Source organism: Rhinolophus ferrumequinum, chromosome 23 (assembly GCF_004115265.2).
Source record: "Rhinolophus ferrumequinum isolate MPI-CBG mRhiFer1 chromosome 23, mRhiFer1_v1.p, whole genome shotgun sequence".
Taxonomy (NCBI): Eukaryota; Metazoa; Chordata; class Mammalia; order Chiroptera; family Rhinolophidae; genus Rhinolophus; species Rhinolophus ferrumequinum.
In genome coordinates this window covers 38,022,488-38,046,112 of record NC_046306.1, presented here as the reverse complement: position 1 = coordinate 38,046,112, position 23,625 = coordinate 38,022,488, and the positions used below count along the sequence as shown (strand labels likewise).

Sequence of the window (23,625 nt, the reverse complement as noted above, 5' to 3'; positions counted from 1 at the left end):
TGTTCCATTGATCTATGTGTCTGTTTTTATGCCAGTACCATGCTGGAACATGCACTTCTTGAGCCTCTACTCTGTGCAGGCACTGGGTCACAGTTGGGTAGAAGACACTTTTGTGACTCCCCTCCACCACCGCCCTCTAGGCACTCACCTTCTGCCAAGGGCTTCTTGCTCCGATTAGCTGCTTTGCTCTGTTAGAAGGCTTTCTCTGCCTGATGGGCTATGCGGCTGAGTTCAAGCTCCCCTAGAAGGAGCCCTCAACCAATGAGGGCAGGGAGCAGGTAGATAAATAACCCACTTCCTCACCCCTCAGGTGGGACATCTCTCGGGTATGTACCACACGGTTTCTGAATGCCCAGCAACACTTAGCCCCTGAATGCACAGCAGTCACCTCCTTGATACTATGCTCTTCACCAGCAACTTCCCATCCCATTTCTCTACCATGTTTCCTGTGATCATCCCTCAGATGAGTCACTTGAACCCAAATCCTCCTGTCAGGATCTCCTTCTGGGAAAACCTAAACAGTGAATGAGATAAAGGAGGTCTCTGTCCACAGAAAGGTCCTTGAAGGTAATTGGGTCTTTACTGGGTCAGTATATCACTCTAGGCTGCTTGACTACAGGCACTCAACAAATGGTGAGTAGATGGATGAATGAATAAATGAATGAATAAATGAATAAACTTCCTCTCCAAAACACAGAGGGGGCACTGATTATCTTAGAGGAGTATACCTGTGTTCAGAGAGGTTACCTGGTTTACCCGTGGTCAATTAGAACTGGATGGGAGCAAATGCCAGACAGCAGCTGGGATTCTTGACTTTTATTTCAAGCCAGAGCTCACTACTGGATAAAGACCGAATGTTGAAAGCTAATCCAGGTTAATTCCCATTGATTAATCATTAATATGCTAAGGAACTGCTGAGATTAAAAATAGGAATGGTTTCATTTCAACCCAGCCCCTCTTTATTCCCTCACAACTGTTTATGTTTTCCACATCTTCCTAACAAAAACTTCCTAGTATAGTACCAATGACAAAGGGGCGGGGGGGGGAGGTATGTGAAATTGTCCAAGAAATAGACATCTGAACAGGATTCTTCAGCCACAGGGGCCAGGGAAGTCATGTTGGGCAGATCAGGCTGCCGCAGCTCTTTTGGCCTCTCACAAACCTTAATTTCAAAGATAGCTGCTTTGGCTCAAGTTCAAAGAGTTAGCTTTAAGAGACTGATATAATGGTTAAAAAAACAGGCTTAAAACTATCTTAATTGAAAGACTTATCTTGTTATGAAGAGTGTTGGCTTACATTTGGGGGGGTAACCGTCACGTAATGAAGTACCATTTGCTCCATTTTCTGGGAAATGGGTCAGTTTTCTTGGGTCACACCCTTTCACTCTCCCCACTGCATGGAGTAAAAGCCGAAAGGCAGAATGTAATTATTGCTCTGCCAGCTGTGGTTTGGATGAATAACTCAGGCTTTGCCTCAGTTGTATCCTCCCTAAAAATGGGTGCAATGACGTCCACCCTCCATTCCTTCTGCACCTTCTGGCTTTTCCACCCCAATTCCTTCATTTACTCAAGAAAATTCTTCTGGTGCTGATCGCAGTCTTTTTGAAGCTAGGGACTTGCCCTCTCTGGACTGGCCCCCCAGCAGAGCCTATCCTCACGGCCGGGGGCCCGGAAGGGGTGCTGTTGTAAGGGAAGTTAGTTGGGTTTAAATAAAGCATTTTTCCGGGTTGTTGGTGTGCTATACAGCCTTGCTCAGGGAGACACCCACCGCCACCTCAGCCCAGAGGGGTACAGGGGCGCAGGCTTGGCGCCGCTGGGATTCGAACCTTCCGCCTCCCGCTCAAGCACAGCCTGCCCCAAATCACCCCCTGGGAGCTGCACAGCCGGCCTGGAGTGGGCGGGACCGACCAGCGGCCCCCCCACCCCGTCTGGTGGGGCGTTCTGGCCCCGCCCCGCCCCCGCGCAGGGCCTAGCGCCGCGCCGCGCGGCCCCGCCCCGCTCCGGTCCCGCCCCCTCGGTTTCCCTCAGCTCCTCCCCTCTCCCATTGGCTGAGGCAAAGACCCTCCTCTCTGCCCAATGGCTGCCGCCGTGGCTTGGCTGCCCGCGCTCTGACTGGTCAGCAGCCGGCGGAGTGGCGGGGCACGGTCCAATGGGGAGAGGCGGCTCTATGAATGGCTGGTCCGGGTGGGGAAGGCAGGAGGCGGCGATCCCAGCGGAGGGGGCCGTTCGCCAGCTCCGAGGCAGAAAGTGCCACGACTCCACACGCGCGCACACAGCCAGCGAGCGGCCGGAGCGGACGGCAGACGGGGCGGGCGGTGTTAGGGTCGCGGCGCCTGCAGTTGCTCGGGGGCGGCTTCTCGGCGGAGGCTTGGCCGGCTCCCCTCTCCCGGTTTCGCGGCGGCGACGGCGGCTCCTGCCCTCTCGCTCTTCCTCCCGCGTCTCCGGCTGCAGGTAAGAAACTTGGCCGGGCCCTGCAGCAGCGGTAGCGGCGACGGCGCGCGGGCCGGGCCGTCGGAGCCGGGCCTGGCCGCGCCGCAAGTGACACGTCTCCTTGGCGGCCCCTCCCCCGGCAGCGCCGCCCGCCGTCGCCGCGACCGCTGCCCCTCGGGGTCGGGTCGGGCCCCCGTGGCGAGTTCGCGACCGAACCCCGTGCAGGGGCGTCGGCCGAGCGCGCCCCCGCGGTGTGGACCCAGGCCCCTCGCCGTCGGGGGACCTGCTGCAGCCCGGCTGCGCGACGTGACGACCCCTCCCTCCCCGCGGGGCCGTCGGGCTGGCCCGCGCGCTCCGAAGTTGGGCAAAGAAAGTTGGCGGTGGGGCGGGGTGGCTCACAGCTGGCGGAGGAAGGGGTTAAGTTTCGGGAAGCGGCCGGATGACGTTGCCCGGCTGGAGTCCGGGTTGGAGCGGGTGGGGGGGACAGGCGGAAGGCGGCGGAGGCCGGCCGGGGGAGAGGAGGGCGGGATTGAATGGGGGCCCGCGGGCTGAGCACGCCTGCCTGCGGGTTGCGGCCTGGAGGCGCTTCTGGAGGCTGAGTGGCCCCCGACGGGATGGGTCTGGGACGTGGGGCTGCGGGAGTCGACGTGCGGGGACCGGGGGCCGTCTGGGGTCTGGACACCCGGGCGGCCGCCGGGGCAACTTCCCGGAGTGCTGGAGGCTGCTCTTTGCTCCCCCTGGCGGCGGGGCCGGAGGCACCGTTTCCCGGTCCCAGCCGCGCGGAGACTAGCGCGAGGGCGCCCGGCGTGGGTACGGGGGCACCCCAGGCCCTGCCCTGCCCTCCCTTCCCGCGCCACGATGAATGGATCAGTGGTGCCAGACCTGGGCGGAAGTGGGCACCTCCGGCCCGATCGGCCAAGCGCGCTGGCACCCGGCCTGGCTCCCGCCCCGGCCTGCCGGCTTCCCTTCAAGCTCCCTGGGGCAGGGGAGGACAGGCTGGGGTCCGCGCTTCCGGTAGGGCGTCCGAGAAGCTTCGGGAACCCCTCTTCTAATTACAGATCATCAATGGTAGCTCGATATGGTGTGATAGTTAAAGGAGGGGGCATCTGAAATCCCTGCACCGTTGAGGGTGACCTCGACCCAGCTGTTTCACTCCGGGTGTCAACTTCCCCGTGTGAAAAACAGGACTGCTGATACTTCTACTTAAGAGAAAACCTGTGAAGACCCAGCACACGCAGGGAGTAGTCAACAAGTGTTGGCCGTTATTGTTGGGATGAGTTTTTAGGGGCGTGCGGGGCACGGGAGGGAGGTGGAGTCCGTCTGGCTCCATCTGCCCGTTGCAAATTCAGGGCTGGATTCCACTCTTAAGCCTCCGTGCTTACAAACCCTCTGCTCAGGTCCCTTAACCTCTCTGAACTTGAGTTTCCTTATCTGTAGCCTGGAGATAGTACCAACCACTTACAATTAGAGGCTGGGCAGCCGCCCAGGCAAGTGCTGGGTAAAAACTGGGACCTTGTGCAAACAGAAGGCAGTTTGGCAATAACTCCCGGAGGTTAGAGGTCAGCAGGAAGCACCAAGGAAATGAAACTTTGAAGGCTCTTGGGAGCCTCCCACATCACTGTTTGCCAAGTGTGTTGGAACCTTCAGTGTGATGGTGTTTGGATGGCACATTCTGGAGTTTGGGGGAAGTGGGCCCACTAGGGCCTCCCATCCCAGGCTAGAGATCTCTTCTGTAACACTACTGTTTAGCGTCCTGGAGACCTAAGTCTTTTGTCCAGCACTCCCAGGAGGGACAGCTGCGCGTTTTACATCACCCCGGTACATTTGGGGAGCATTCATTCTCCACTGAACCTCCCTCCTGCTTTACACCTTCCCTCTGCTTGTCTTAACTTCCTATTAGTCTGACACCAGAGAAGTCTTGAGATCCTGCACTATACTGCTTACTGTGGTGACGTCTCAGTTCCTTTATGAGCTTTCCAAAGGTCAACCCCACTATGGGCTGCCAACCTGTTTCCCGTCCAGAAAGAAGCTTCCGATTCTGCGGTCCTAGAGATGCCATTTCCCTCTCTTCCAGTAGAGGATGGAAGGTGGGGCAGACGTCCTAGGAGGTTGTTTTCCCTTTACAAAGAGCAATACGAACCTGGCACGCAGGGCTTCTGGACCCATTGAGGTTGGGAGGGGGACAGGAAAGGTGTCTTTGGTTTGGAAATACAGGGTGTACAGTGGGGAGAGCTATAGGCATTATGCTGTAACACAATTCTTTTTTATTTTACAGAATCGGCCTCAAAAATCTATAAAGAGATTAAGTTAGATTGGTACTTTAGTGCATGAATATTTTTCGGTGATGGGAGAGTTTTAAATAAATCCCAAATCATTGAGTCACATTTGAGCAGTTTTGCTCTTTGTTGAAATGAGCCCTGAGTCAACAGGCTGCTGTAATTATACAACACCAAATTCTGTTTAACTGGTCGAATGCATGTGATTTAATTGGAATATTGATTTATTATGTAGCAGGGACACCTTTTTCAAATGTCAGGACCCCAGACTCTTCTTACTTGTTCTTTTATCCCTGGGAGCTTTAACTAATGGGTGAATGATACACAGGCAGAGAGTCTTTTGAGACACCAGATTTTCTTTGCTAAAATCTTGTTTGGGGAGAAAAAAGTAAACGTCAGAATTATGAAGGCAGAGACTGTGCTATCCATCTGTATATCCTGGACCTGCAATGGTTAAGGCCTGGCCTGTAACACAATAAAAGTTGACTAAGGTAGACTGCCATACCTGTTAACATAGTCTCATTAGTTGTCTTGTATGTCATTGGACAACTGAAGCTGAGTCCAACTTTATTTTTTAAGGTTTATTGTTTAGAATCAGATTCCATACCTTTGACATACATCTAGGCCTTGCAACAACCCGTTCTAGAGAGTAGGTATGGTTGCCCCCATTCTATAGATGAGAACACCGAGGCCCAGCAGGTCAGGTGGTTATCACGCCAGTTCCCATTGCCCAGCTGCTGGGTGATATGGGCATGGCCTTCTGAATGTTCACCTATAGGACTGTATAATTCCACACTTGCTGGGAGAGTAACTACCCAAGGGAGGACAATGGAACTAAAAGATGTAAATTAAAAGCTTCAATGGAAAGAAGGTCAGGAGTCAGTTGCAAATGTAGCAATGCAAGAAGGTATTTTTAATTTCATTTCTTTCTCAGGCATCACCTGTGTGCTGGGCCTTCAAACACTATAAATACAAAGGGGTGAGACCTAGTTCTTGTCTGAAGAAGCTACCATCTAGAAAACTGTGTTATCCAATACTGTAACCACATAGAGCTATTTAAACATAAAACAATTAAAGTTAAAATTTTAAATTCAGTTTCTTAGTCACACTAGCCAGTACATTTCAAGTACTCAGTAGCCATGTGTTAGTCAGTGGAGATTTTGATCATTTCCGTCATCGCAGGAAGTTCTCTTGAGCAGAGCTAGTCTAGAGATAGCTGGTATTCTCTCAACATTCAGATCTCTGTTCCTCTTGATCATTTAGAAATATTGTTGTGTTGAACCATATGAAATTACCAGTTCCGTACGTCAAAACAGTTGACTGGTGGCAGTTCATGTGCTTCAACATAATGAGATAATGAGATAAAAAAGCATTTGTTCCCAACTCCTTGGGTGCATTATAAATTGCATACCAAGAAGAAAAAAAGGAGCGTGGGTAGGCAGCACAGATAGTGGCCCTGCCCTGGCGAGATTCTTACCTAATGCCAACAGCATCAAAATGATCAAACCAAACACAAAAAATAGTTATTGGGCAAAAAGCATATGGCTTGTAGAGAAAGTAAATACGTATTTAAGTGAGAGTGCCTGGGCAAACGGGTCACTTAGTGCTATAGAAAATTAACTTGGGCGCTTCTAGGAGACTGTTTTCTTAGCCAAAAAATTCTGATGAGTCTCCTGAAACAGGCAGCCTGACTCCCGGGTCTAAAAACCAGACACATCTATGTAGTGTGTTTCCTTTAAAGTGTCCTAAGTGACATGTGTCTCCCATCTGTCTAGCAATGGGCAGCAACTTTAATTTATGAAGAAATTTTGTAATTTCTAAATTCAATTATTTTGACGAGACTGGAACAACTGCTGGTTCCCAAACCTTACACGTTCCAGTATACTGGTGGTTTCATACTTGGCTGGCATAAGTTGTTTCCTGGGTCAGTGACTATTTGCAACGCTCTGTTATACTGCATATAACTTTGAAAGGCTCATTTTGGATGGTATTTGGGAAGAATTTTTGAATTCTTAGCTGTACTAGTGGGCTAATCTTAATATTCTGAGTAGAAAAACGTAAAACCAAAGTTAACAACCCAGAATGATGGGTAGCTACTTACTCTCTCCTTGGTCACGGAGGAGGTCCACTAAGATTGTGCCAGTTGTTGTCAGCTATTTCTAGTGATAATGAATATCATCTGCTGGCTTAAAAGCTGGAATAAAAGACCATTTTAAGCTGAAACCTTTAATTCCAGGCCCTAACCCTGGCCGAGGGGTGGGTGAACAAGATCTGTTTTAGGCTGTCTTGAGTCTGGTTCCAGGCTGGTACCCTGTATGGACTGAACTTGGCCTGTACGTGAGATTTGTTTGGCCAATCTCATGTACTAAACAATTAAGCCACCTTTTAAAAATGGAGAATTTTAAAATTAAAATATAGAGTTTTTGGTGTTCTCTTGGGAAAAATTGAAATTTCTGGTCACACCAGGTCTGCCTTTTTGCATGGCAGCCGGGGACCGTGGTCGCTTGCACTGGGCAGGGCCTGTGCTCTCATTTACCAGCATTCTACCCTGATTTACAAGATGTGTGTGGGTATTGGTGGTTCCTGAGGCGGCACTGTATACTCCAGCATCAGAAAGCAGAGAGGAGCTGGAGGGCATCTGGGTGTGACTTGAATGGTCACCAGTGTCTCCCCCTGAGCAGCAGGTTGGGGCAGTGGGAGGAGCACTGGTGGGGGTTCCAGTCCTAGAAATAAGTGACGTGACCTTGGACATAACTTTTCTCCTCCCTGGGCTTTGGTTTCCTCTTTCTGTAAAATGAAACTAGGCCAGAAGGCTCCATCTTTCAGGCCACAAGCCTTGGTTTATCCTTAACTTCTTGCTTTCTCGTACTTGTATCCTGTACAAATAGCAAATCCTGTCACCTCTATCTTCAAATTAGAGCTAAAATTCAACCATTCTCACCACTGCCACTGACGTCATCCTGGTCCAAATCCCTCTCGTCTTGCTTGGGTTATTGTACTAGCTCTGAAGTGGTCGCTCTGCTTTTGCCCTCATCCCCTACCTTCTAGTCTATTCCAAGAGTAGATCATATCACTTGTTTGTTCAAGATTCTCCTTGGCCAGAATCCCTACAGCGGCCTCCAAGGACCCCGCTTTCACTCTGGCCTTCTTGTCCTCTGCTTCAGTCACACTGGCCGCTTCTGTTTCTCAGGCATGTGTCTGCCTTAGGGCCTTTGCACATGCTGTTGTTTTCTGTGGGGAGCTTTTTCCCAGATGGCCACATGGCTTGCTCCCCCCATCTTCTTCAGGTCTGTGAAGTGTTACCTCCCTGACCACCCTATTTAAATTGATAGCCCCTGACAATCCCCAGCCCCCACTCTTGCTCCCTGACCCACTTCACTTCATGGCTTTCTCTTCATTACTGTCATCTGAAATGCTGCATATGTGACTTGTTTTGTCATCTCTATCAGTGGAGCATAAGCTCTACCAGTGCAGGGATGTGTCTTTTGTTTTCCCGAGATATCCCTAACGCCTGGAACAGTGAGTGGCACACAGTAGGTGTCCATTCTTGCTGAGCTAATGGAGAGATGATTTTCTAGTGCTCATATTCTATGAGTATATTATTGTTTAGCTTGAAGTCCTCTAGATTCCTAGAGCATCAAATAATAAACACAAAAAACATATCCCAAAGCCAGGTGATTTTGAATTCCCTCCAGCCTGGCTCCAGTTGGGAAATTGACAGTTACACTTATGGTCGGACCCTGTCAAATGTGTATGGTCCTGCTCTGCCAGGAGAGGCCAGGGGTTTAAAGGGACTCTTAGGAGGAGGCTTGGGCATTTGCTCTCTCCCAGGCACCTCAAACCTCCAGCCTGCTTATATTGATTTCAGTGCTACCTGTTTCTCCGCAGTGTGTCACCCATGCCAGGACCGCTCACCAGACTGGGTCCTTCCCAGGTGTTCCCAGGTTCTGGGAGAATTGGCTGCTTGCATCCTTTATTTTCCTGTGCGGTGAGCATTAGGTGGGCTTGCAGAGTAACTAAGTGTGTCATCACTGATGTGCTCAGTTACTCTGCAAGGCCCACCTAATGCTCATCACACAGGGAGATAAAGGATGCATTGGTTTGAACAAGGAGCTGGCTTGCTCTGAAAAGAGGTGGTGGGTTTTGTGTTTTGTGGCAACAGTGTTCCTTATTGGTAGGAGGGAAAATTCTTCTCTTGTAGTTGGGATTCCATTCTCTCTCTTAGTCAGACTGAGGAGTAAAAGGAGTCGATGAGATTAACCTCCTGCCTCGCTGTGTGGTGGTTTTCTTTACTCTCGGAGGACTTGCTCATGGAGACCAGGGGAGGTGGAAGAAAACTGGGACAAGTGGTCTGGATGGTAAGAGGCCATTCCAGGCCTAGTCCCCATCCTGCGTGTCTCCTCTCTTCCTACTTTTGCTTTTAGGCAAAGAAATGAAAAATAGAGCCTAGATTCCTACCAGTTTCTGACCAGATGATCTGGCCTACTCATTTTTTGTGGAACACCCTTGTTCTGCCCCTAAGCCCAGGTGTTATGTTTTTCTGGAACATCTCATTCAGTCGTTAAAATGCACAACTCAGATACATCAAAAACTATTTTCTTTTCAAGATTCATCCTGAATAGGAATTAGATGTAGCTTTATTTCTGTTGAATATATTTTCATTTCTTTGTGAGTTCTAGATATTTGTGGTAATTGGAAAGAAATATCGTAATTTTCAGAATTTAGTGGAAATCACGGTGATGGAGGGAAGGAAGGAGTCAGTGCTGAAGAATAAATGAATTATTGACTTATTGACACCCTTAATGAAAAGTCTTATTAGTGATGTGTCAGGGACGTTTAAAAGGTCAATTTTATCCACGACTCTAAAGGCCAGGCACACTCGTTAAGTCTCTTCCCTCTTAAGTTGGAAGAGCCTGAGCGTTATTCTGAACAGTTTGATTTTTAAAAGTCAGTAAGGAGGATGGAACAGTGGTCATGGCCATGGCGAGTGAGTGTCTATGGGACAGTTAAAGCAGGGGGTGACTATCTGCCTTGACCTTGGTCCTGGCTACTCCCTCTCTGGTGGGAGCAACATCGCATATGCGAGTATGTACATGAGAGGAGACAGGAGTGAAAGTGCTGTAATAGATTCTCCCGTCATTAAAGATGCTTCTCCTTCAAGATCCACATGATACACTTCCCTACCAAAGTTAGCATAGATATTTTCATAAAACTGCACTGTCATAAGTCTGTAGATCAATAAACTTTCACAAACTAAACACCTTGTTTAACCAGCAGATCAAGAAACAGATTATCCTCCCCCTTAGCCCCCACCTTCTCTACCCCATCCCTCTTGTGCCCCCGCCAGTTGCTGTCCACCCTCCAGGGTCCTGGGCACACAGATTCATTCAGCCTGTGTTTGAACTTGATGTAAATGGAATCATATGGCATAAGCTCTTTTGGGTCTTTCGTTGGTTATGTGTGAGGTTCATCTGTGCTGTTGGGCTCGTTCATTCTTGTTGTATAGGACTCCATCATATGAATACATCACAGTTTATCCATTTCACCGTGGAAGGGTACTTGGATAGTTTCTTATTTGGGGCTTATATTAAAATATAAATTACATTATACAGAGAGTGCCAAAAATGTATAACATTTTGAGAAAGAAAAACTGTGTTAAAATTGTTGATAACAAAAGATGAATACAAGTCACGTTTGACTTCTGCAATTACAAGAGGTGCTCAAAGTGGTTACCATCAGCGTCCAGACACAGTGAACTACTGCTTGAGCAACGTTGACCAAGTGTCCACTTGTATACATTTTTTTGGCACCCCCGGTATTATAAAATACAAAGTCTTGCCCCTGACTCAGGGTAACCACTTGTCCACATTTCCATTGGGTCTCTTCTTAGGAGTGGGATCTTGGAGCCACAAATGCTCAGCTTTAGAAGAGAGTGCCAGACTTTTCCCCAAAGTGCTGGTACTAATTTATACTCCCACCAGCAGTATATGAGAGCTTGGAATATATTATATAGTGGCTGACCTTAAAAAGGACCCAGAATGAAGTTTGAGTTAACCATTGCTTATTAATAAGAAATCACTCTTGTTCTGCAGTTCTCTTCGTCAGAGATGGGAAAGCTTGGGTACAGAATTCCTCAATCAGAGATGCACCTTTGCAGGGGGCTTGTGGAAGAGGGCTGGATTTTACTGCTGATGAGCAAATGCTGCCTCTTAATCACAAATCTGAGTGGAAAGGCAGCTCCTCTTGCAGTAGCTAAATGAAGGGAGGAGTTCAGCAGAGCTCTGATCTAGAGATTGAGTTCTTCCTTGGATCCTCCTCCCCACCCAGGTTAATATAGTGAGTGTTGGAGTATTAAGTGGGTTTCTTAAGAACAAAAGAGACAGTGGTTGGGTACCAGAGGTCATTCAGCCCTGACTCACACATTTCCAATCTGAAAATCCGCCCACCTCCTGGAATTCTTGTGCAGAGCGCAGGTTTGGTGGTGCGAGGACACTGCAGGCTCCCCTCTTCCGGGATTGCTGTACATTCAGGTTTGGGTTTGGAAGGCTCTCTAGCACAGCCAGTCTTCCTGTCATGTAGCAGGGATGATCTCCTTTTTCTTTAAAGAGCTTGATTGGCTGGGATTTTGTTTTGACTAAGAGTGACAACAGTGCCAAATGTCAGTAGCTTAAAGAAAGAAGGGGAACTGTGTTTCTGGTGATAAGATGGACTGGGTGGTCTGACTGGGGTTGAGTGGGGCCAATGCTGGGTAACAGATAAAAATGCCTTTGAAAGCATTAAATGGCTGGGAAGACATTGAGGAAGACTGTGAGGAGGCCAGAATCTCAGTGGAAGTAATCCTGATTGGTAAGGATAAGCCTGAAGGCATTTGGCGAAGTGAGCAAACTCTGGAGTGGGGGTGGGGAGGCAGTACGATGGAGGACCTTTCTTATGGCTGGAACCACAGAGGGCTCCCACACCTTTCACAGTGCAGGCGAGTCAGAAATAAGCCCATTCCTTTCCTGTGAGGTTGAACTCGCAGGTTGCTCCTCATGCAGACTCTTTAATCTTAGTAATAGGAAATTCGCAAGTCAGTTCTAAAAGTTCAGAGTCCACCTGAACGGCTAGTGCTCCTGGGCCAGTCCACAAGCAAGCAGATCTTTGAAGGACTTCACCTTTATCCTGGGCTCAGTGAATCTCCAGGTGTAATTTTTAAAGGAAAATGAGCAGTCCCTAGTTAAAAATAGCTAAGCACAGAGAGTGCAGAGCATTATGAATGAGGACCAGCAGAAAGAGATTTGTGAAAACACAAGACAGTGGAGTGGTTGGCATTGATTTTAAACAACACTTCCTACTATTCTTAAAGTAATAGTAATAGACAGGATTGAAAATACCCACAAGGAAAGAAAACTATCAAATGACTTAACATGTTTGAAAAAAGTATCAGGTACAACTTCTTGACATGAGCAACTCAATAATTGTAATTATAAACTCAACAGATTGAAGAGAACATAAAATGAACTGGAAAAGAGAGCAGAAGAAAATATACTGATTTCATCTTAAAAACCCAAATCGATGAATAATTTGTAAGACCTATTAAGAATTAGGGAGGCTAGACTGAGAAGTGTGTCTAATTGGAGTTGCAGGAGAGGAGAGAGATTATGGACAGAGTCAGTATATATGAGATAATGACTGAGAATTTTACAGAATGGATGAGACACCCGTCCCCCAAAAGAAAAAAAAAAAAATCCCACGTATATACAGTGTAGTGACACATCAACCAAGGGAGAAAATCAAGAATGAGGGTGAAATGAAGGTAACTTAAGAGAAAAACCAAGATAGTTTTTGTCTAAAGGAAATTCTCAAGGATGTTCTTGGAAGGCAAGTAATGCCAAATGGGAAGAATGAGATATACGACAAGAAGAATAAAGAAGGTGGTAAATATTTGGGCAACTCTAAACAAATGTAAAATACTAATAACAATGTTGGTAATGGGGAGGGAGCTGAAAAAAAGGTAGGATTAAATATGTGAAAACAATATTTTAAATTAAAAGGGTAATGGAATTAGTTCAGAGGGGTTAAGTTTTGTTTAACTTTGTGAACGGATGTTATTTTTTTAAAGGTTATTACTAAAGAATAGAAACAGTGTATTCTGTAATAGTCAAGGGGGGCAATGGAATGATTTAAAAACAATTAAAAAAGATGTAAGAATGGAGACAGAAAGAACCCAGGACAGGTGGGGAAATAGCACAATATAAGATTGTAGATTTAAATTTAAATATATCAACATTCATCTTAAATGTAAATTTACTACTCTTGTTAAAACATAAACATCATACCTGCTTTTTTAAAATCCAGCTATTTGAAAAACTGCTGTATTATTGTTATGTAAAATAGACTTTACCACAAAAAGAAGTAGAGAAAGGGTCACTTCATAATGATAAAAGTTCAGTTCATTTTAGATAAGACATTTTTAACTTTGCATCTTAACATAATCACAAAAATATAAAACAAAAATTGACACAACTTTAAGAAATGGCCAAATCTATAATTATAGTAATTTTAGCACATCCTCTCAGTAATTGACAGCTGAGCAGACAAAAATCAATAAGGATTAGAACTTTGAACAAAATTAGGACTGTGGTCTCTCTATAACTATGTGTAAATAAAACACTGAGCCTAATACATATTTGACTTAAATTTTCAAAGATTGGCCCTATCCGGGCCTTAAAGTAAATCTCAAAGGTTTGGGATTATATGCAGCAGGTAGTCTGATCACAATTCAGTTAAATTAGAAATATGAATAAAAAAATAGAGGAATCTCTATATATTTGGAAGTTTAAAAAAGTATGCTTCTAGTATTTATAAGCCAATAAAAAGGAAAATAGAAAATGTTTTGAAAAGAATGGTAGTGAAAACACTACGTATCAAAACTTGTAGGATGTAGCTAAAGTATTATTTACAGGGAAATTTACAACTTTAAATACATAATACTGAAAAAAAAAAGATGAAAAATGAATGAGCTAAGTTTAAGCATCTGTCTCCAGAAATTACAAAAGGTAAAATAAAGTTAAACCAATCAGAAGGAAGTAAAAATGAGAAGGAATTAATGAAACAGGAAACAAATATATAGTACAGAAGTTCAACAAAGCCAAAACTTCATTCTTATAAAGTTGAATAATGCTGACAAATATCAAGCAAAATTGACCAAGAAAAAGGCACAAATAATAATATGAAGAATGTAAAATGGGACTTCTACAGATGTGGTCAACATTAAAAAAATAAGTGACTATTATTAACAACTTGTGCTGAGTAAAAATAAATCAAATCGGTATCATAGGTATTTGTTAAAAATATCTGAAGGATCCAGATGAGAGGGTACTGTACCACGCACACATAGAAGGCTTCTTTTTTACATCTCAATGCGGCAAAAATTTTGCAAGTTGTGACAACATAAATACATTTGTAGGAAGATGTAAGTTATCAACACTGAACCAAGAAGAGAACCACGAACCTGATAAAAAGGATATCTACAAAAAGCCTACAACAAACATCACACTAAATAACAAGACACCTAAATCTCCCTTGTTTCTCTGCTGTCATTCCTTCTCTTTAGCACTGTGTGGGAGGACCTATCCTGCGCAAAAATTCAAGAAAAGTGAAGTGGAAGATAAGAAGATTGGGAAGAAAGAAACAAAAACTGATCCATAGGCAATATGCTTATATATGTAGAAAAAAATTTTTTTAATCTACTAGATGTTACTAGAATTAGGTACGGTTGCTGAGGAAAAAAATCAATTACAGTTCTGTATACCATCAACAAACAAAAAAATGAAACTTAAAAGAGATACCATTAGCAATAGTGTAAAAACTGTGAAGAACCAAGACATAACTCTTTCCAAAAGCATGTTAAGACCCACAGTGCATTATTTTCCTCTACCAGGATACCTGTGTTTTTCTGTTTAGATGTGGTCCTTATAATCATATAAAACCATATAAATGAGCGACTCCTATCCTATCCTAATGTCATATTTAGTAGAGCCTTCATTCAGTGGATATGCTGAGATTTGCTTGGATACAGTGCAGAAATGACTTATCCCTGCTTTCTGGGAGCCTAAGGTCTACTGTAATAAGCATTCTGTTGCGGGCTAGTCAGAATTCTTGAAGGCATATTGTCTGTAGTCTTCTTAGAAGCTCTCAGAAGATTTAGGTCTATCTAAGTACCTACTTTCCCACAGACTATTATTTTGAAGAAATACAAAAACGTGTTAATCCTTCTTTTTTTCCCCCCTTAGGCATAGAAATTGAATCTGAAATGGCCAATTTATGAATAAGCAGAGGCTTATAGTAATAGAATACATTTCTATTTTTAGTGTTTCAATCTTTCTTTAAAATGAGTAGCCTTGTTTCTTTAAAGTAGGAAGTCAGTTATTTCCATCCTCTTTAAGCATGAAATAAATTATTTCAGAATACATCTTTTAGTTACAGCATTTCTCTTAGTTTCTTTGGGTAAAAAAGTAATCAGAGATTATACTTAAAATTTAGATCAGATGATCTGAATAGTCTCTTTTCCAGGCATTTAGAAATGTTAAAGTGAATAAGCATGCTTTAAAAACATAGCTAAACTTACAAGGTAGTAAAGAGATTGCCAGAGGCCATAAACTGAGGGTCAGGGGAGTAGCTGGGACTCTGGAGTAAACTGACCCCGGAGTGTGGGATGGGTGTTGTTAGCCAGAGTCTTCTTGGGTCTTGGGCTTTAATGTCTAGGCAGGGACAGGGGTTTGTCTTAGGTGGGGAGTGGGACCTGAGCCCAAGTAAAACCTGTACCCTTGAAGGTCCACACACTCAGTGAAAGGACAGACTAGTGGCAAAAGGTGGTGAACCTTAACAGTTTTGTTCTGAGGCAGGGGAGGCCAAGTCTCCTCAGAATTTGTAACAGGAGGTTCATCCTTTTAAAAAATCAGTCCATGGATGCAGGTTTCTCTGATGGCCTAGTTGAAGCAAAGGTAAAACCGCCTTGTAGAGACAACCCCACAACTCAGCCCAGACAGGATTGCTGCTGTTAAAGTCCCACCAAAGATATGATACAAAATCACTATTAAAGGCATAAAAGTAGGTAATGAAAAACATTAATGGGAAGAATAATACTAGGAAAAAAAGGAGACTGACTTGGAAAAAACAAATAGAATAAGTTAAAGGACTGATTATAGAGCTGGTTAGATTCACATGGAGAAACGATTGGTGAAGTGGAACATACATCTAAGCAGTTTTCCCAAATGATACCACAGAGATATTGAGATCTAATTAGGAGTTCCACCACAAAGAAACAGACAAGAAATTTTTCAAAGAACTAAGGGGCCCAGGGTTTTCCAGAATTGATGAAAAACATGACTCCTCAAACTCAGAAAGCACAATAAGCCTGAATAAGATAAAAATAAATACACACCAAAAACTATTTTGTTGAATTCTTAGAACCCCAAACATGGATCTTAATAGTAATGAGAGGTTTTTTAAAAAGGTATTATAAGTAAATGACAACTTGACTGACAGCTCGTTTCTACCCCCAACCCCCAAAAAAGCCAGAAGACAAAATAATATCTTCAAAGAAGTGAGAGAAAATAACAGGAATTCCGTACTTATTTAACCCATTCAGTTTCATCAGGGCTATAAGGATTGAGAGAGTTTATCAAGAAGAGATCCTTGTTGAAAGAACTCGTCAAGGATATACTTTGGGAAGACCCAAAAAGAAGGGAGTAGGTTGAAAGAAGCAGTGATGAGCAAATAAATTGGTAAACATTTGGGTAATTTAAACATGAGCTGTCTGGAGCAAAACAATGAGTAGTCCAGGTGTGGGAAGGGAGATGGGATACAGCGAGGTGGAAAAGGGGCTCATCTCAGGTAAAAGGGCACCAGACTTCAGGCCTATAGTTCTTCTGTTGGAGAAGTGGCAAGAGGCATTGGTGAAATGAGGTCAAATATGTATGTTAGGAAAATGTAAGGGTAAAAATCGTTTTAATTGTCATTTTAGTACTAACTAAAAAAAAATAGAAATAGAATATATAACTTCCAAATACCATAGAGGAAAAGGGGATAACATTTAAATAGTTCAATAAAATGCAAAAAAGAGAATAAACAAAGAAAAAGTATTGTAAATGGGAATCACAAAATAAGGGTATAGATTAGTCCAGTTATATAGGAGATCCCAATAGATGTTAATGAACTAAACCTACCAGTTAAAAAGACAAATTGCCACACTGATCTTAAAATAAAATCCTGCTATACGCTATTTTTAAGAGCTCTACTTAAAATGTACCAACACAAAAAGGTTTGAAAGTAAAGAATAGCAAATGATTCTAGGCCAGTATTAACCCCCAAAAGTTGGTATAACTTTAAAAAGAATCAGACGTACTAGACTTTAATGAAAAAAAAATATTGTTAGAGATAAAGAGGGTCACTACATATAATAGGGGAAAAAAAAATAGGTACTTTATCAGGAAGATGTACAATTCTGATTTCATGTTCACCTAATAAGATGGCCTCCAAATAAAGCACAAATTGACAGATTTCCAGGAGAAAAGGGTAAGTCCATGATCATGGTAGGAGATTTTTAAAGCTCTCAATAACTATTAGATTAAGTCGGCGAAAAACTAGAAGGGTTCTATGGAAAATTATGAAGCTCAAAGTAGGGATACATGTAGAACCCTTCATTCCATAGAGTACACATGTATTTATAAAAATTGGCCACCGTCTATCAAAACATCAAATTTCATAATCTAAATCGGTGTTTTTCAAAGTATTGTGAGCCTCAAAGTCAATTTAGTTGGTTGTGAAAAAAACCTTTTAAAATTTTTTGATGGCATAGAAAATACTGGTGCATCCCATGTATTAATACTGAGTTATTGTTTCATGAAAGTTGTTATTTACGTGTGAATATGTACATACACATGCACATACTAGTACCAGTGTATGTGTATATGTCCATCCATTCTGGGTCACATAAAAAATTATTTTTTTTTATCATGGTTAAAAGTCTGGACACTTTTTTTTCCATCACACAGAACAGATTCTCTGGTGACAGTGCAGTTAAATGGGAAATTATCAATAATAATTCAAATCCCCCACATGTTAGGAAAGTTAAGGACACTGCCACCTCATTAATTTGAGAAATAATATGGGAATTAGAAAATACTTACAACTGAACAATAATGAAAAAATACTGTGCATTGCAGTTTGTAGGATGAAGCTACAGCAGTACTTAGAGGGAAATTTCTTGCTTTAAATATTTACTACAAGGAAAAAGAACGGGGGGTGGACCAGTGCCTCAGGAGGTTGGAGCTCCATGCTCCTAAAGCCGAGGCCGCTTGTTGGATTCCCACATGGGCCAGTGAGCTGCGCCCTCTACAGCTAAGATTGTGAATAACGGCTCTCCCTGCAACTGGGCTGTTGTGAGCAGCTAGAGGACTGCCTCAGCTTGGTGGAGCGCAAGGCTCATAATACCAGCATGAGCCAGGGAGCTGTGCCCTACAACTAGACTGAGAAACAATGGCTTAAAAACCGGGGGGTGGGACAGCGGGGACAAAAAAAAAAAAAGGAGATGGAAACCATGAAAAAGAAACAGTCAGAAATAAAGGATATAGCAACAGAAATGAAGAATATATTTTTAAAAAAGAAAGGCCTGAAAATTAATAAACGTCCATGTCAAGCGGATAGAACAAAATAGAAATTGGAGGAAGGAATAATGAGAATTAATTATATAGATCACAAACCCAAAAGCTGGTTCTGGAATCATTGAAATTGAATCAGCAATTTACAGTAGCCAAGTCATTCCTTGTGGATGAAGAAGTTGTGGTGTATATGTGGTGGAATATTATTCAAGCATGAAAAGTACAAACTCCTGCTTTGACATTGACAACATGGATGGACCTTGAGGGCATTATGCTAAGTGAAATAAGTCAGAGAAAGACAAATACTGTATGATCTTATATATGGAGTCTTAAAAAAACTTATCGTAAAAGAGATCAGATTTGTGGTTATCATAGGCAGCGTGTGGGGGAGGGGAAATTGGATGAAGGTGGTCAAAAGGTACAAACTTCCAGTTATAAGATATAAGTAGGGATGTGAGGTATAACATGATGACTATCGTTCACACTGTCGTGTGATACATACAAGTATGAAAGTTGTTAACAGAGTAAATCCTAAAAGTTGTCATCATAGGAAACGTTTTTTTTCTTTCTGTTTTGTATCTATGTGCAATGATGGATATTAACTGAATTTATGGTAATTATGATATATGTAAGTCAAATTATTATGCTGTACACCTTAAACTTATACAGTGCTACATGTCAATTATAGCTCAAAACAATGAATCAGTAGTTAAAAAAAAAAAAATCAGCTCTCTAGCCCCTCCCTCTCCAGGAACAGATCTTAAAACACTAGATCCAGGCAGTTTTATAGGCAAGTTCTTCCAAATCTATTAAGAATAGGGAGAAAGAGATGATCCTTAGCTCATTTTATGAGACTCGAGTGTCCTTGGTACCAAGACCACGTAAGAGCAGTCTGAGAATGACCTGTAACTCTCTTTACTTAAGAGCACGCATGCAAATCCCACATAAAAAGGTGAACAAACCAAATCTAGTGATATATTCTATCACCAAATCTAGTGATAGAAAAAAGAAAAGGCCCACCATCAAGAAGGGTTTATATCATAAGAATGAAATGTGAGTTAACAGAATATATATTATTGTAATTCAACCCATTTCAGGTTAGAGAAAATGTCAGGTGATAAAGAAAGAACATTTGCTAAAATTCAGTACCCAATTGTTAAAATAGTGAAAAGAAAAGGTAACTAGGAATATAAAATAGCTTAATCTGAGAAAACACCGTGTTTCCCCAAAAATATTTTCCCCAAAAAAATAGCTGGACAATCAGCTCTGATGCGTCTTTTGGAGCAAAAATTAATATAAGACCTGGTATTAGAATATATTACAATATTATTATATGATATGATATGATATGATATTGTTATGTTATAGACCCAGTCTTATTTTACTATATAGACCCGGTCTTATAGTAAAATAAGACCGGGTCTTATATTAATTTTTGCTCCAAAAGACGCATTAAAGATGACTGTCCGGCTAGGTCTTATTTTTGGGGAAACACGGTCCTTCTACCAAAAATCTGTGGTCAACACAGCATCTAATGGTGAAGACTCAGGGATGAGACCAGAAGTAGAGACTCAGTGATGAGACTAGGAAGCCCTGTCTCCTACCCTGTTCAACACTGTTACAGAGTTCTGTGAGACAAGAAAAAGAGAAGAAGAAAAAAAAAAGAAAGAAAAAGAGAATAAGGTTTAGACAGCAAGAAATGGCCCTTTTTTCATAGGTGATTTTTTTTTTTTTTAACAGAAAATCTAAGAGAATCTACAAACTCGGTTTGATGAGAGTTTAGCATAATATCTGGGTAAATGAATAACTGTGATTATCTATAGCTAGAAATAGAAGAGTAATTTACAAAAGATATTTTTTTCCAGTATATTTTAAATTAGCAATAATCTTAACAATAAAAGATGGGTAAGACTTTTGTAGGGAAGACCATAAAAAGCTATCCGCAAGTTTAAAAGAACTTTTTAAATGAATGTAGAGCTGTGCCATATGATATTCATTGATGAGAAACTCCCATAGAGTACAGTGTCAGTTCTCACTATATTCATCTGTAAATTCAGTGTTATTTAAATGAAAATCCCAGTAGAATTTTTGGAGAGGAAGCGTAGGCCAAAAATGGGGTGATGATGCAGGGCATAGATAAATACACTGGTGGGACAAAGTATGGAGTCCAGTCCAAAGTATGGAGTCTGCAGGTATATTGCAGACTTGATGGGACAGAGGTGGCCTCTAAGTCGGAGGGAACGTGGTTTTTTTTTTTTTTTTTTTTTTGGAGGGGGTGAGGGGAGATAAAACAATCAGGAAATGGCGCTGGGTAATTATACTGATGGGGAAAAGTTATATCACTATTTCCTGTCACATGCCAAAGTAAATCCCAGGTGATTAAAAACTACCTACGTTCCCACTTACACATTCCCACTGTGGGAATGTAAGTTGGTACAGTCACTGTGGAAAACACAATGGAGGTTCCTCAAAAAGTCGAAAATAGAATTACCATATGACCCAGCTATCCTGCTCCTGGGTATCTACCCCAAAAATCTGAAAAACTTTTACCCGTAAAGATACATGAACTCCAGTGTTCATTGCAGCATTATGTATGGTGACCAAGACATGGAAACAACCAAAGTGTCCTTTGATAGATGATTGGGTAAAGAAGGTGGTACATATATACAATGGAATATTACTCTGCCATAAGAAAAGATGAAACACTGTTATTTGTGACAACATGGATGGATCTTGAGATTATTATGCTGAGCAAAATAAGTCAGACAGAAAAAGTTGAGAGTCATATAACTTCACTCATGTGGGATATAAAACTGAAAGCAACAAAGGAACAAGATAAACAAAGAAACAAAAACTCAGACACAGACAACAGTTTAGTGGTTACCAGAGGCTAACGGGATGGCAATGGTAGAAGAATGTAAAGGGGGTCAAGTATATGGTGATGGAAGGAGAACTGCCTCTGGGTGGTGAGCATACAGTGTGATCTATAGATGATGTGTTACAGAAATGTACACTTGAAACCCATGCAGTTTTACTAACCATTGTCATCCCAATAAATTTAATAATAATAAATAAAAACTACCTATGAAAAGTATTGTTGAGGTTCTTAGAAGAAAATAACTTCTAAACAGTAAAATGACTTCTGTCACAATGGTTGTCTCCCATCCCAATGGTTGGAACCTGGGGGTCAGGGATATAAGGGAGATTTTTCACCCTGTATGAACCATTTTGGTCCTTTTGAGTTTCACCCATGGGGAACGTATTGCCTGCATCCAACATAAATGAGTAATTATTTAAATTTAAAGGGTAGCAATACTTTTTTCCTTTAAAAAAAGGGAAGGTTATGACTCTAGGGTTGTATCTGAAACGAATGACAAACTATAAAGGCAAATATTAGTAAATTGGATTACATTAATAGTATAATTAATAGTTGATATCAGAAACATTATAAATTGTTTGAGAGAGAAACCACAGACTTAGACACATCTAAAACAACAAATGAGTAATATCTAAAATAGTATGTAGAGGATACCTATAAACGGGAAAAAAACAAAACAATAGAAAAATGGGCAAAGGCTATGAATAGTAACACAGTAACGAAATCTGAAGGGCTAATAAACATGGAAGATGCAATGTCATATCCATTTGATTGGCACCACGTCTCAAGTTTGACCACAGTAGGAAATGTTGGCAGAGATGTGGAGGGAGGGGGGACTTTTTTTTTTGGAGGGGGTGAGGGGAGATAAAACAATCAGGAAATGGCGCTGGGTAATTATACTGATGGGGAAAAGTTATATCACTATTTCCTGTCACATGCCAAAGTAAATCCCAGGCACTGCCCCTTTGGGGAGCAGTTTGGCAGCAGCTGGCATATGCATGCCCACCCTGTGACCTAGTAGGTCCAGTTCTAGGTATATCATAGCGAAATCTGTGCAGGGGCACAGAGAACCTGGGAGACATGTCACACTACAGTTTTGTGTAAATACATAAATTTTTAAAACCTAAGTGCCTGTCGTAGTAGTGTGGACCCATTTCCATTTGTGATCTAATTACATAACATAGGAATTAAAATGAACTAAAGCTATGTGTATTTATACAAATAAATCTCAAAAACTAAGTTTTAAAAAACATTGCCCAGCGGTAACCTGCAGTAGCATCATTTATATAGCACTCAAAGCCACACTATATTTTGTTTGTGGAGACATATTTATAATGTAAGGATAAACACGTGTGGAGGTACTAAGTGACATATTCTGGGTGCTGGCTGGTTTTCTCTGGAAAGAGAAAGATAATTTAAAATAAATATCTGAAGTAAATGTGGTAAAATGTTTCCATGTGATAAACCTTTATCAGAGGTAAGGTGGTAGGTAAATGGATGGTCATGATGCTTTTCTTAATCTTTTGTATATTTGAAATATTTCATAATACTAAAAAGGAATTAGGAGAGGGTGACCCTGGTACAGCTATATCTGCTAGGGTCTCTATTTCATTGTCATTCTATTTTAGTTTTGTACCTTCCTGGGAGGTCAACTTGTGCCCAGTAAATGGATCTGGGGACTCGTTCTGTTGGACACCCTCCCTATCCCCGAGCAAACCCCTGCCTCATGGCTTCTCTAAGTGCCTACACGGCCCCAGTGGAGCAGCTGGTTAGTGATGAGACCTAGCCCCAGGGGCGCTTTTGAAGGTCCTTTCGCAAAGCCTAGTTAATCCCAATTGCCAAATTAGTCTGAACTGGCCAAACTGGACTAGGCTGGTTAGGCCACATGAGTTAGCAGATGTAGTCCATGTCTGAAGAATTTGGTTTTCCACTTAACTTTTGCTCCCTGAATCCTTACCCTCTAGGAACGGAAGGAAAAACATTCTCTCAGGACCTACAAGGTGGGCCAGTGAATTTCAGTCAGCCAGGCCTCGGAATAGTCCCCAGGCTTGTGGGTGGCTTCCTGCTTCCTTCCATCGCAGGGCTTTCACCTTTCTACTTTACACTCTAAGTGTACTAGCAATAATAAGTAAAAGTACATATTTCATAGAAATTTCCAGAATTGACAGAATGTAGGTGCTTTGTAGTCAGCCCATGCAGGATATGTGTGGGCATGCACCTTCTTTGCCGGTCTGGACATGGTCTGTGGGAAACCCTGGGGACGACTCCTAGGGGTCCTTTTATAACGGGAATTTCATAAGCAAAGCACCCAAGTGCTGATCTTGAGAGCACATTGTGAGGCATCACCAGCTTTATCACTCCTGTGAGTCGGGGATCTCCCATGGTGTTGCCACCCAAGC

At 42.6% G+C, this 23,625-nt stretch overlaps 1 protein-coding gene across 3 annotated transcripts in view; it reads left to right on the top strand.

The window, feature by feature from the left end:
- Positions 1-2,198: 2,198 nt before the first annotated feature.
- The window catches only part of RRBP1 (ribosome binding protein 1), a 67,209-nt gene continuing 45,782 nt past the window's right edge, over positions 2,199-23,625 (top strand). For all 3 annotated transcript variants that reach the window (XM_033094849.1, XM_033094847.1, XM_033094846.1), the window contains exon 1: positions 2,199-2,450. The gene's annotated coding sequence lies outside the window, so the exon portion shown is untranslated. The remainder of the gene's footprint in view (positions 2,451-23,625) is intronic.